Source organism: Montipora capricornis, chromosome 2 (genome assembly GCF_036669925.1).
Source record: "Montipora capricornis isolate CH-2021 chromosome 2, ASM3666992v2, whole genome shotgun sequence".
Classification (NCBI taxonomy): Eukaryota; Metazoa; Cnidaria; class Anthozoa; order Scleractinia; family Acroporidae; genus Montipora; species Montipora capricornis.
In genome coordinates, this window is record NC_090884.1 from 58,919,126 (window position 1) to 58,931,621 (window position 12,496).

At 38.0% G+C, this 12,496-nt stretch overlaps 1 long non-coding RNA gene across 1 annotated transcript; it reads left to right on the top strand.

Annotated features, from left to right (window-relative positions):
- Positions 1–4,966: 4,966 nt before the first annotated feature.
- On the top strand, positions 4,967–6,874 carry LOC138028871 (uncharacterized). Its single transcript, XR_011127750.1, has 2 exons — positions 4,967–5,186; positions 6,672–6,874. It is a non-coding gene; the product is annotated as an uncharacterized lncRNA (long non-coding RNA).
- The last annotated feature ends 5,622 nt before the right edge of the window (positions 6,875–12,496 follow it).

A 12,496-nucleotide genomic window follows, 5' to 3' on the forward strand; every position in this document is an offset into this window, starting at 1 on the left:
CGCGTGTGTCTTCGCCCGCCCCACAATCCATCGCTGAAATTAGAGACTACTCGCAGTCTATGCCCGCGCAGATTTTCAGTTTCAATAAACGTGACGTACTTGAAACAACGCTTACTGGTCGATCAATATTATTAGTATTAGATAATGGCCTCTTCAACGGTGTGTATTTATTGATCTTTCAATACTAATGATATCGATTGACCAGTTAAGCGTTGTTTCAAGTAATGATCATGAGATCCATCGAAAGCCAGATTGATAAGTACCCAAGAGCTTATTGGTAAATAAATCTTTCGAATTTTTTTTTTTACTCAAGTGGCAATACTGATATTTAGGAAATAAACCCCTTCAGGCGGCTAGTATGTCGGTTGATAATGTCCGCGGCAAGAGATTGTCCGAAAAGTTAATGAATATTTGGCTTTGTAGCGAAGCCAGCCTTTTTGCGCAGGTTTTGTTTTGGTTTTTTTCGAAGGAAATAATCGAAGTACAGATATCGACGGAGACGGAGTTATCGCGTGTATCTTTCCTTTGGTTTTTCATTACATGACGTAAAGTAGCCAATAAAATCGACCGAAAATTAATGGATATGTTCCGTAATGGTCGATGAACTAGTAGAAAGGTTTTATATGAGTTCAAGGGTTTTCATTGATTTAAAAATCAGCATTTTCTTAAACAAATGAAACGTTAAGTCTGTTTGTCAGCATTTTACTCTATACATGTCTATAGACGAAGATGAAAATAAGCAGTTCTTTCTCAAAGCACGAACAAAAGGGGAATTACAAAAATGGATTGGTTCCCGGAAAGGACGAAATCTCCTTATCTTGCAGACGGGCCCGAGGAGATTCGGTATGTGTGAATCGCCGCGTGCCTAACGATCTTGTCTCTGCATTGTTTGATTTCGTCATTGACCAGACTTGGGGTTACGGTCGGTTACGCGTGCCGACACCTGCTACAACGAATTGATGGACACAAAGGATCGGCAGTCGGAAACCATCTCAAAGAGCAATATCGCATGGGGTTACGGTCGGTTACGCGTGCCGACACCTGCTACAACGAATTGAAGGACACAAAGGATCGACAATCGGAAACCATCTCAAAGAGCAATATCGCATGGACCTGGATTAACATTACGAGAAGCTTTAAAATTTTAACGACATGGGAAAAACAAACTTTCCAAACTAGCGCTCTTTATCAAAGAATGATTTCTTTAGATCTTTCTTTTTTCGTTTTTTATTGTCTTATTATTGTATTTCCCTTTGTTATCTTGATTGATATTTCTCAATTGCCTCTCATATTTTATCACATTTTGGTGTTCGTGAAATTCTTACCTACTTTACATGTAACTGTTGTAAGATATTCATGCTAAGAGATCGAAGCGTCGTGCATCGGCCTGTGACCTCCGTCATCAAATCAAATCTTTATTCAGATTATTTCTTTAAATAAATAATTAATTTTACGAAAGCTATTGTTGTTAAAAAAATTAATTAAAATTCTATTACAACAAGGGAGAAAGGAAGCAAAATTATCTTGTTTGTTTTCTTGATCGCTCGCGATGTGGGTAGTTTTCAAGACCTCGGGCACAGTTCTACAATATTACAAACAAAACAAAAACAAAATTTTGATATATCAAATCGCACTTTCGTATCAGTCGTGATAAAGTTAAAGAGAGAAGATTGTTGATTAAAGAAAAGTCCCATTGTTCTTTATGAGCTGAGCTGTTACGTTAAATAAATAAATACCTTCCCCCCTTTCATTGCAAAACACACTGTGGAGCATTTTTCAGACACCATGGACTAACAAAGCAAGCAATTTTCTTGAATTAAGAGGAAAAAGAGAAAACTTTGAAACTCGAAGGGTAAACGACAATATAATCATTCCAAGCGAGAGTGATCATACTTGAGCAGCTGAGAAAGAAAATCGAAGCTCGAATAAGACTCATTGTGACGGGAAGTGATGTATGATGGAAATATCCATCGAAATATCCACATTTCCAAGTACACTGAGGTGAATAGTTGTTTTAGGTAAATAAAGGACCAAGAAATTACTTACCGGATTTGAAACAATTACGATTTCTTTCCTGCCTGTTGAAGGTGAATCTCCCGGCTCCAAATTAGTTACAACAAGAGAAATCAGGCTCTTGGTTACAATGAGCACGCGCAAAGAGCACCATCGATTCGTGTGGCCGTCAAAAAAGGAATGTGTCAAGACTTCCAAGTTCTGGCGAGCGAGCTCGACGTATTTCTGGCTGCTTAGTCCACGGAATTATAACCTTTTTTTCTCGGCTTCGCAGTAAAGAAATGCAGAAGATAACTCGAACGTGAGCCGTCTTTATTACAAGAAATTCAAACGTCAAACGTTAAAAAATTCAATCAAACTGCGAATGGCGTAAAACTTCGAAAGTGTTGAACTCTTGATTTGCGCTAATTTACGTTATCAACCCATTTGATACAAAATTTAGTACTCTGGCTATTTCAACAGACGAAGCAACACGTTTTTTGAGAAAAAGACACTTACTTGTTCTTTAAATCGATAAGGAGGTAATTAATAAAAAGGAAATCAACCACTAGCCAAAACTCGCAAGAGGTTTTCGTTATTCTTACTTCATACTAGTTTCATAATTTCCTGTTTCAGCAAGTTCCATGACCAGGATCGTGCGCAGGGAGTTTCTGTTTGAGTTTCTACTGGACTGACCCTATTGTTTACTTGAATTCAACATTTTTGTGTCACCTAACTGTAAGCAATTGGATTCAAATGAAAAAAAAAAGAAATGAGTAATACAATGAAATAATTTCGTCATTTCGAGACAGTTGAGTCGTCGGTGTGTTGGCGTGGTGCTGCAAGTTCCGTTGAGACGAAATGTAAACACTCAAGAATTTACCGTTGATCATGATATGGCAAATATCTGTTGACTTCATTGAAACGATCAATATTTCTGGCACGATAAGCTTTATACAGCCCGGAAAATTCTAAATAATGCATATTGAGTCATTTCCATGGTAGGGTTCCTGATGGGTAACTATTTCGTTTTATTTTTTAATTCTCTGCAAGTTGAAAGTACAGACAATAATCATTCTATGTAAAAAAAATAAATAGTCGCATTTTGCCGAATTGAATGAAACTCACATGGTTCTTTTTACAAAAACGCCGAAATCGATGGCATGATGCAGTCACGCTGGCAAAGGAATAAATTCACACAACTCTAGCCAACACATTTGAGTTATATGACGTTCATTAGCCAATACATGTTTTTGAAAATTGTGTCAGGATTAACCCAATGTGTGAATAGTGTTTCGTAAGTGATTTTGTCTAAATTTAGCAATAAAGCATAAAACAAATAATTCTTGAAAACCGCGGAAATTGTACTAAATTTCAACAAACGGAGTTTGCTTTCTTAATAGCGCGGCAAAAACATAAAGCACATCGCTGAGCACATCTTTCGTGGAAACTGCCAGGATTACTAAGAAATTTAACAATGAGGGTTATAGAATAAATAATTCTTAGATACCTAACACATTCTTATAAGCTCAATGAATGATTCTGAAGGCTTGTTTTAAGAGTTTTGCCTATAACTTTGCTGATATGAATCGTTTAGTGTTTAGCTGTCTAATTTAAATTACACTAAATATTAGAGTCCAATCTTGCTTTTACAAAACACTGTTTTCTGTTGATTTTCTAAATTTATTAGTCAACTTTCTTTCTACCTTGGAAAAAGCAAAAAGAGGAAAAACGCAAGGCGTGATTTTGTATTTATTACTTTAATTATATAGGCAAAGTTTCCTTGTCAAAGAAAAAAAGGGAACTGTAGTTAGAAGAAGTGCACAAGCCGGCAAAATTGACAGCCTGACCCTAATCCAGTTTTAGTTTGGTGCTATCGTTTCAAGCTATTTCAAGCCATCAGCAAATGTTTCATATGATTCGTTTCGATTTAAATTTTTTCTCTGATTTCGATGGATAGTTGAAAGTTAAAGGTGCGTGTCTAGTAGTACAAGCGCGCCCTCTCATACACCTTCCTTTAAAGCATCGCAGGTGTATAGCTTCTAATTAATTAAATATAATATTGTTATAAAATGGTTGGTATGCAGTGTATGTTGTTATGTTCGTCCTTTGAGCAATGCGCTTTTAGTTATTTTGTTTTGTCACTAAACAAACTACCGTAGCCTTTGAACTTCTCGTAATTAAAAAGGTGGGTGAAATATTTGTGGCACAAGCTTTGATGCCTACCATTCTGATGCAATCAGGCAAAATGTCACAATTTAATGGGATACCTGCCATAAGCGATAAGATCCTTATTATTGGAGTTCAGTTGATGTCCATAAAAACTATACTTGTCAAAAAAGACACCATTCCTAGAAGAATAGGAATACTATCATCACGAGTGTAATGACATAAAAGAACTGCAGCTAAATACAAGTATTTCGTAATTGAAGAGCAAGATAAGAAGACATAATATTCATGGAACTGCAACGAAAGTGCCACGTTGTTTTCGTGTCTTGACGTATTGAAGATTTCACCAGCAATTAAGAATCTTTTTTCCATTCTCAGATAAGATAAAACAAGTCCAACCTTTTTTGGAATTATGAATCTTCTAATGAGACGCTCCGCTCTCATTTGTCTTTAATTCTCATGTCCAAACAACAGCCGTAAAAGCTTTCACCGTTAAATAGACAACCATGTAGGATTGCTGGATTCCTATCTGATTCACAGATCAACAATAATCTAATATAATTAAAACTCAATCAGCGTTTGAACTCCATAAAATTCAATGTGATCATTACATGACTCGATTTCGTTTACACTTGAGATCCGTCCGGAAATTTTATTCTTTGCCTCAAAACACTGTTTGTATTCCATCTGTCATAAAAAAACAATTTATTTCCAATTGAAAGTTCATTAGACTTCGATTCCGGTAACGCGGAAATGACACGGGCCTTTCTTTTGTCTTTGATCAGAGATAAAACAGGGACTTTTCAGTATTCTACAAAATTACAGCTTTTAGCCATCGACAGACAGCCTGCTCTCCGGCTCCTACCAAGAAAAGAAGAAGTGAACTTCGCCTACCAACGATGTACTCCAAAGTTTTCGTCTTTTTTACTCTTCTAGTCCTCTGCGTTTCTTTCCTTCCAGAAGGTGAATCTTTCACAGCCGGAGGCGGAGGGAATATTCCTCGAGGAGCGAAACGGGCATATGAGGTAAAGCTTCCAAAAACTAATCATTTCCATCGTTTTATCCCGAGGCCATACTTTTAGAAATTCGGAGCAGTGAATAACTAATTAAACGACCATGAAGGCAGACGGAAAGAATTTCAACAAATTGATATAAGATTTGACAAATTTCAACTTTCCTCTTTGCGAATGGTGTGTGCTTTACTTGTTAATGAAGCCATCTTGCGCTAAGATGTTTCGTTGAAGTTAGCGGAATATTAATTGTTCCGTAAAATAAAATAAAGTAAGGTATAAAACGTTCATGGTCAAAAATAATTTCTTAGCCAAAGTTAATTCTCTCGAAGCAAAAGCATGAAGATGAATAATAATCATTCAGTAAGGCTTCTAAACGGTTAGTGACAAGAGAATAAGGCAGACTATTTGCAATTAAGTTCGTTTTCTCTTTAATTCTAGCCTGGTAGAAAATACTTGATTATCTGCTACCAAAATAATATCGGCATAAGTTGTTCTGTCAATTGTTTCAAATGTCGAATTGTGCCTTTCTTTCTGGGAGTTCTCAAACAATTTCATCACTTTCATCGTTCATATTCATTTCTAAGCGTTTTAATTCACTGCAGTTAAAAATATTTGGTGTAGGTGTTTGGCTTTCAGTAAGTTTTAAGGGGCATCCAACGAGAATATAGTTCAAAACCACTTAAACATAGCATTATTAAACGTATTTTAGTATTTAAACGGTAGATATAGGCATATTTTTATCCCCTAAAAAATTTTCATGTGTTCGGATTTCCTAGCTGAAAGTCTAGTGATCCGAAAATTATAGGGATTTCGAAAATTTCAGCCAGCAAAAAGGCTCCCGAAAATTCTAGGTGACCTTTTTAGGGTAAAAATCAATTTAAAATGGGCTATTATACCACTGATGTTTTAGCTGTTCGAAAATCCTAGGACAGGAAGGCAAGCAAGGAATTTTACAATAAATGTTCCGAAAATTCTAGATCTCAAATCGTCTTCCGAACGGATATTTTCCGAAAATTGACGTTGGGTGCCCCTGAGTGTTCATTCACGTTTCAAACCCCACTCTAAGGGAGAATTAATTGTCACGTGTAGTCGCTCTACAGAACCGTGAATCTGGGCTAAAAATGTAAATTAGTACCACAGATCTCTCAGAACACTCCTGACGAACAAAACAAAAGACATCAAATAAGTTTTCCCGATATTTATTGTCCCAAGAGACTGTCCAGATTGAAATTCTGGACTTCAAATATGAGAAAAGGAAAATTGTCAATTTATTTCCAAAATTCAATCCATTTCAGTCTTGCTTATCTTTGATCATGATAGCTACAGGCAACAAAACACCTTGTCCAGAATGCTTATACGGTTCTATGCAAAGAAGCTACAGTCTTCTGCGTCCCATTCATCTGTCGGACGTTTCTCAAAAATGGTGGCATGGTGCCTTTAATTAATTTACAATTCTTTAACAAGCAGACTAAAATGTTGTAATTGTTCCTTTTCTAGCATCAAATAGCAGGAAGAGAACTGTGTAGAGCTGCCAGGGAACACTGCAAGCGTGAATTTTCTGCCAAAGTAATGGAATGAAGTTATTGGCCGCTTGACAAAACTTGACTGACAATATGAAAATATTCCATCCAAGTCAATACTGAAGAAATCGATTGTATTAAATGACAAATAAAATTTGAATTGTACATAAAGATCATTCACTGTTGAAGTTTTGGTCATTTTTGAGCTTTACTGAGATCATGACAAACGTAAGATGTTCCTCAATTCGTTAAAGCATTTTATTACCATTTCAAAAGGCTCTTTCGATTAATTATGCGGTCAACTGAGGAAAAAACGTTAGCGAGCCCTGACGGGGCTGGGCTTGGGCAGGCTTGATCCTCCGGAAGGCACGTATCCTCAGAATAAGGTTCCGTTTTGGCGTCGTTTAGCCAGCCGCATTGTAGCATATGCCGAGGTGGTTAAAAGGTCTTTGAAGGTGGGCTTATCGTTTCAGGCTCATGTTGAATATAATGTGTTAGTTGGTTTTCTCCAATCCATCGGAATTCTAGGTAGATAGGTAGGTAACACCAGGCTGCAGGTTTTTCATGGATGGCGTGTTTGTACATTTGAAAAAAATTGAAACTAATACTGAGGCTAATAATACTACTTCTAAAAATACATGATCAGTCTAAAATATGGGCGCTGTTTGGGACAAAATTAAAATACTTGTTAGAAAAAGATTAATGATATCTTGGAAATACCTATTGCTTATCATCGGAAGAATGTATGTACAACCCACTGCATTTCCGTGAAAATATATATGACGTCTTACGTAAATATAGAACTTCCCTAAAAAATATCTGACTTCCCGCGTAAATAGACAATACTTAGCCCGCAGCTTTTTCGGTGGTTTTTCTCAAGGTGGATCTAACCAGTTTGAAGAGACACTCTCTTTAGAAAGATTGGCACCACACTCTGTATCACTTAACAGCAATGCTATAGTATCATATGAAACACCGATTATTGATCAACAAGATGCGGTCATTATTGTGACGTAATAAGCTACCTTGGCAACGGGAAAACCCAGCAAAAACACCCTATATTTTGGCCCTAGTTGCATGCTAATGTCTGCAAAACAAACTCAGTAACCCCCATATTTTATTGCTAAAACGTGATCAGAAGGCCAAGATGAAACTTTCTGCAAAGTTTAAAAAGATTCTGTACGGCAGAATCAGAGCCACCTTTAAAAAATCACAGATTTAAGGTGGCTCTGAATCGACCGTGCAGAATTTTCTCTCGCTCCAACGAAGGGAAGAAGAGAGACCCTGGGCACGAGGTTGGAGACGCTCCCGCCAAAGTTGTGTTCAACATGGTGGAACACAAATACAGTGGAACCCCCCTTACGGCCACCTTGGTAATACGGTCACCTCGTTATTGCGGCGACTTTTTTTTGGCCCGGCAAAATGGCCAGACGTTCTCTTATAGAAAACCATCGTTAATGTGGTCACCCGTTAATAGGGCCAACGGCCACAATTTTAAATCCCGAACAGTAGAATCCTCTATAATTTCACTCCGTTAATACGGCCACTTGCGCTAAATTAAGAAAATCAAAACGCCTGTGACATGTCAATTTCATTGACCTTTGTTATTTACCACTGTAATCGAACAGCCGATTTACTTTACAACATACTGGCAGCAACTCTCCTCCCTGTTTTCATTACAAACATGATCTTCACACTACTGTAACACCCAGTAAGGCAAATCGCGAAGGGATTATAAGTCATTGTGCTTTTTCATCAAAAGCAGGATTGATACTAAAGTCTTTCGATTAGGTATTAGGGCGGCTTCCGTTTTTTAGAAGCATAGTAAGTTGGGCCTGTTCTTGTTTAGATTTTATGCTCAGAACATACAGTAAGTACATTCAATAATTTTAAGCGTTTGACCTATATAGCTACTGAGCGAAGTTTCAAGTATTTTATACAATTACTGTACGTACATTCCTGTTGTTTATTAAAGAGAAACGTTGTTCTGGAAGTGCAAATGCGATATTTGTAATTACGGCCCTCATTTTAGTCATGAATTTCACCATACCCCGGTAATACGGCCAATTTTTTTCGGCCCGTTGATGACCGTTTTAACGGGGTTCCACTGTAATTCAACAGATTGGTACTTCACACAGTACTTAACATTTTCATTGCATGCATTGTGTCGATGCATATAATTTAAGATCTTCTTCTGCACCCGTACTAACTCTTCCTCGAGAGTCGGGAACTTTCAGCATACGGCAGCAGCAGTATTTAACAAACTCCCAGCTGCCGTGACGAATATTACTGACTATAACACTTTTTGCCGAAGTGTAAGAAAATACCTTAGAAGTTTTAGTCACTCTCAGCAATTTAGGAATCAAGGACATCGTTATTATTGTAGTTTTATCGAATTGATGTTTTACAGGGAAAGAGCCATTTTGTATTTATGGAGATACCGTTAAATAAACCATTATTATTATTATTATTATGATGATGTAAAGATTATAGCTATATTTCAAATTCAAACAATATAGCCTAATTGAGGAACCACCAAAAATTTTGTTGGCCCCTTTCACAACTTCGTTTTTATCACGAATTTTACTCGATGTCACTCTCGACAAGTCCTGATAACGCTTTTCGGATTATTGTCTCACTGTCCATTAAAATTGTCTTCTGCATCTCCGCAACAACCTGTTTGCACAAATCGTTGTTTCAAAAATATTTTCCAGTTCCTTTATTGTCTCTTTTATGTCTCCATGGAATGCACTGATCACAAGAGGCACAACTCTTACTTTGAAACCAGGTCTTCGCTCTCTAAGTGCAAATGCAAGCTGTCTGTAATTTGCTTTTTCTCAGTTCTCTTCTTTTCGATGTTATTTTCTTGTGGGCACGCCATATCACATATCCAGATACTCTTCTTTTCTTTTTCTTCAAGTATCAAGTCTGTTCTTCATAGGCTTTTTTGTAGTCGTATAAGGCTACTGCCAGATTTCGGTGGTACGTCTTAACCTCTTCCATAATGGACCTGTCTCTATAATCAACTGTGGTCAACAGTACCCAACACTCCTGCTACTGCTCCTAATTGCCCTTCATCCCAAATCACATTGTCCATGGCATGCTGTCTCATATATTTACCAACCGATCCTGCAAGAAGCTTATACGAGGTCTTCATACATGTAATTGGACGTTGGGAGTAATATTCTCCATCCTGATGGCCACCAAACTGGTATTAACTTATAATCATATTAATTTTTTCAAAGGCTCTCTTCAGTGCCTTTTTAGCTGGTTTTAATCTTTTCCACCTGAAGTTTTGGATCCCATCAATTCCTGGTACCGTCCAATTTTTCGTCTTGTAGGACTCTTTAGTAAGGTTTTCTTCTGTGATGTTGAATTCTTTCACATTCCTAACCTTTTCTCTCAGTTGGTCGCGCACACTTTCCATCCATGGCATTTCCGGTGTTCTTTTATCTTTTTCCCATATGTTTCCCCAAAACTGGACAAACTTGTCCATCTCAGGTATCTGCCCTTCGTGTTTTATTCTTCCTTCTTCAAAAAGTTCTTTAGGTCCCTTTCAAAGTTGACATTATCCATTACTCTTTGCTTTCTCTCAATCATCTTCTGCAGTTTAATTTTCTTGTACCTGAGTTTGTCAATCACACTTTTCTTGTGTAATTTCTAATGTTCTCGTTATTGATTCCACACCGCCCACTAATTTTTGTAATTGCTTCAGGAGTTCTTTCTCTTTTGTTGTTGCTTTCCTCTTCTCAGTCCTTCTACGTACATGTATCTCATTGCTGGCTCTTGCTATTTGTTGTCTGAGTTTTTTCATCTCTGCCTTGAGTTTCCTCTCTTGTCTGTTTCCATTTGATGGATTTTGTTTTCCTTTGGCCTTTCTCTCCTTTAGCACTATTCCTGTTTTGATCGCAATAACCTTTCCCAATGAATAAACCTTCTCTAATCTCAGGAATGTTCTCGTCTCCATGCAGGTACTGATCTAGTATCCTGTTTGCACTTTCCTCAATCTCTGGTGTTAATTTAAGTTTACACAGCTTTTCTCTGGGTTCCAGTTCTAACATGGTACTATCATGGATTCAGATCTTCTAGCAGTTGGCTGATTATTTCTTCCAGTTCTTCATCTTCTTCTCTTATTTCTGTTCCTGGTTCCTGTTCTCTAGTGATTTCATCACTTAAATCTTCTATAGTAGCTTCAAGTTCAGTTTCTGACGCTCCTGCATCACTTCATGTTCTCTCTCTTCTTATTGTTCATTGCCCTGCTGCAAGTCTGCACCATTCCTTTTTCTTACTAACATCAAGTTCTTTACCTCCGGTTCTCTCACTTTAAAACGTGATGCATTGTCTCTGAGCTTTAGCATGCTAGTATTTGCGTATTCTGGGTACTGTAAATCCCATCTTTCTTTTACTCTCTCCATGAATCGTCGACCTTTTTCTCGTTCCTTTTCATCAATTTGCAACAGTTTGATTTTCATTTCTGTAGTCCATTCAGTGTTTCTTTGTACTTTGAGTCCCAGTCTCTTCTCCCCGCTCCCCATGCTTCCTTTGCAAAACGCCCCGCATTATCAACTAAACATTGTGCTGTTCTCTTCTTTTCTGGAAATTCGTGGTCCCATCGATCTCTTATCCTTTCCATGAAGTTTTTAACTTTCTGTCTTTCTTCTCTGTTGGTTTGCACTAATTTTTGTTTCTCTTCATTTGTCCATTCTCGATTGTTCATGGTATGAACTCTGTTGTGTTTTATACGGCATGCTTCATTTTCAGCACTAACTTTCTGTGCTATTGTTTCATTAGCATCGCTGTGTTCTGGTTCAGTCCGGTCAAAATATATTTTGATCCATATTTCTCAGAGAGTTTATATTTATGCACGGGACATAGGTCCACCCAGAGTTGCCTGGCTCTCTGGGTAAGGCTAATACTGATGGGTGACGCAACTTCCCTTCAGGTTCCGCTAACGACCACATCACACCTTTGCCAATCTATTCTTCCGACATGTAAAATCCATGGCATGGTACTGTAGATTTCGTGAGCTACATAATTTTGTGTGTCTACAACTAGATTGGTTGCTTTCACCACAGCTAAGGAGCCCAATCTATCCCGACCCGCTAGTCTTGGAGGTTTTATATCAGAGTTTTCCTTCTCCTAGACGAGCTGTCTTCACCAAGGCTAAGGAGCCCCGTCTGCCCCATCATTATTATCATTATCATTATTATTATCATTATCATTATCATTATCATTATCATTATTATTATTATTATTATTATTATTATTATTATTATTATCATTAATTTTTTTTTTGGTCTCTCACTTGCTCTCTCTCTTTCTTTCTCTGGCTCGGCTTACGGTTCATTAGTGTCCCCTCTTCTCGGTCGGTTGTTGTTAGGCGTGCTCGACCCCTTTTTGTTTTAGGTGGCCTTGTCGTTTGTCGAAGTATTTGCTTCTTTGACACCGTCTGCTCTATTCGCTCGTTTTTGCTGATTTTTTCCCCTCTGTTGTTACCGGCGCCCTCTCTTCGTGGGGAAGCTGGAGGGTTGCGAGATCCGGCGGAATTGTCCGCATTGGCGCCGCAGCCCCCGGAGCTGGTGTTGTCCTTCAGTGATCTTAACGTCGTAAAACTGGGCTGCCATGCGGGAGGTCGTGAGTTCGACTCCGGCCGGACCAACACGGGCGTCTTCAAGTAACTGAGGAAAAAGTGCCTTTTTAATGACATATGCAAATGATTAGACTCTCTAGTCTTCTCGGATAAGGGCACTTTTATTGCTGGGAGGGTAAATGCTCGGAGATACTAGCGAAACCAACTACTCT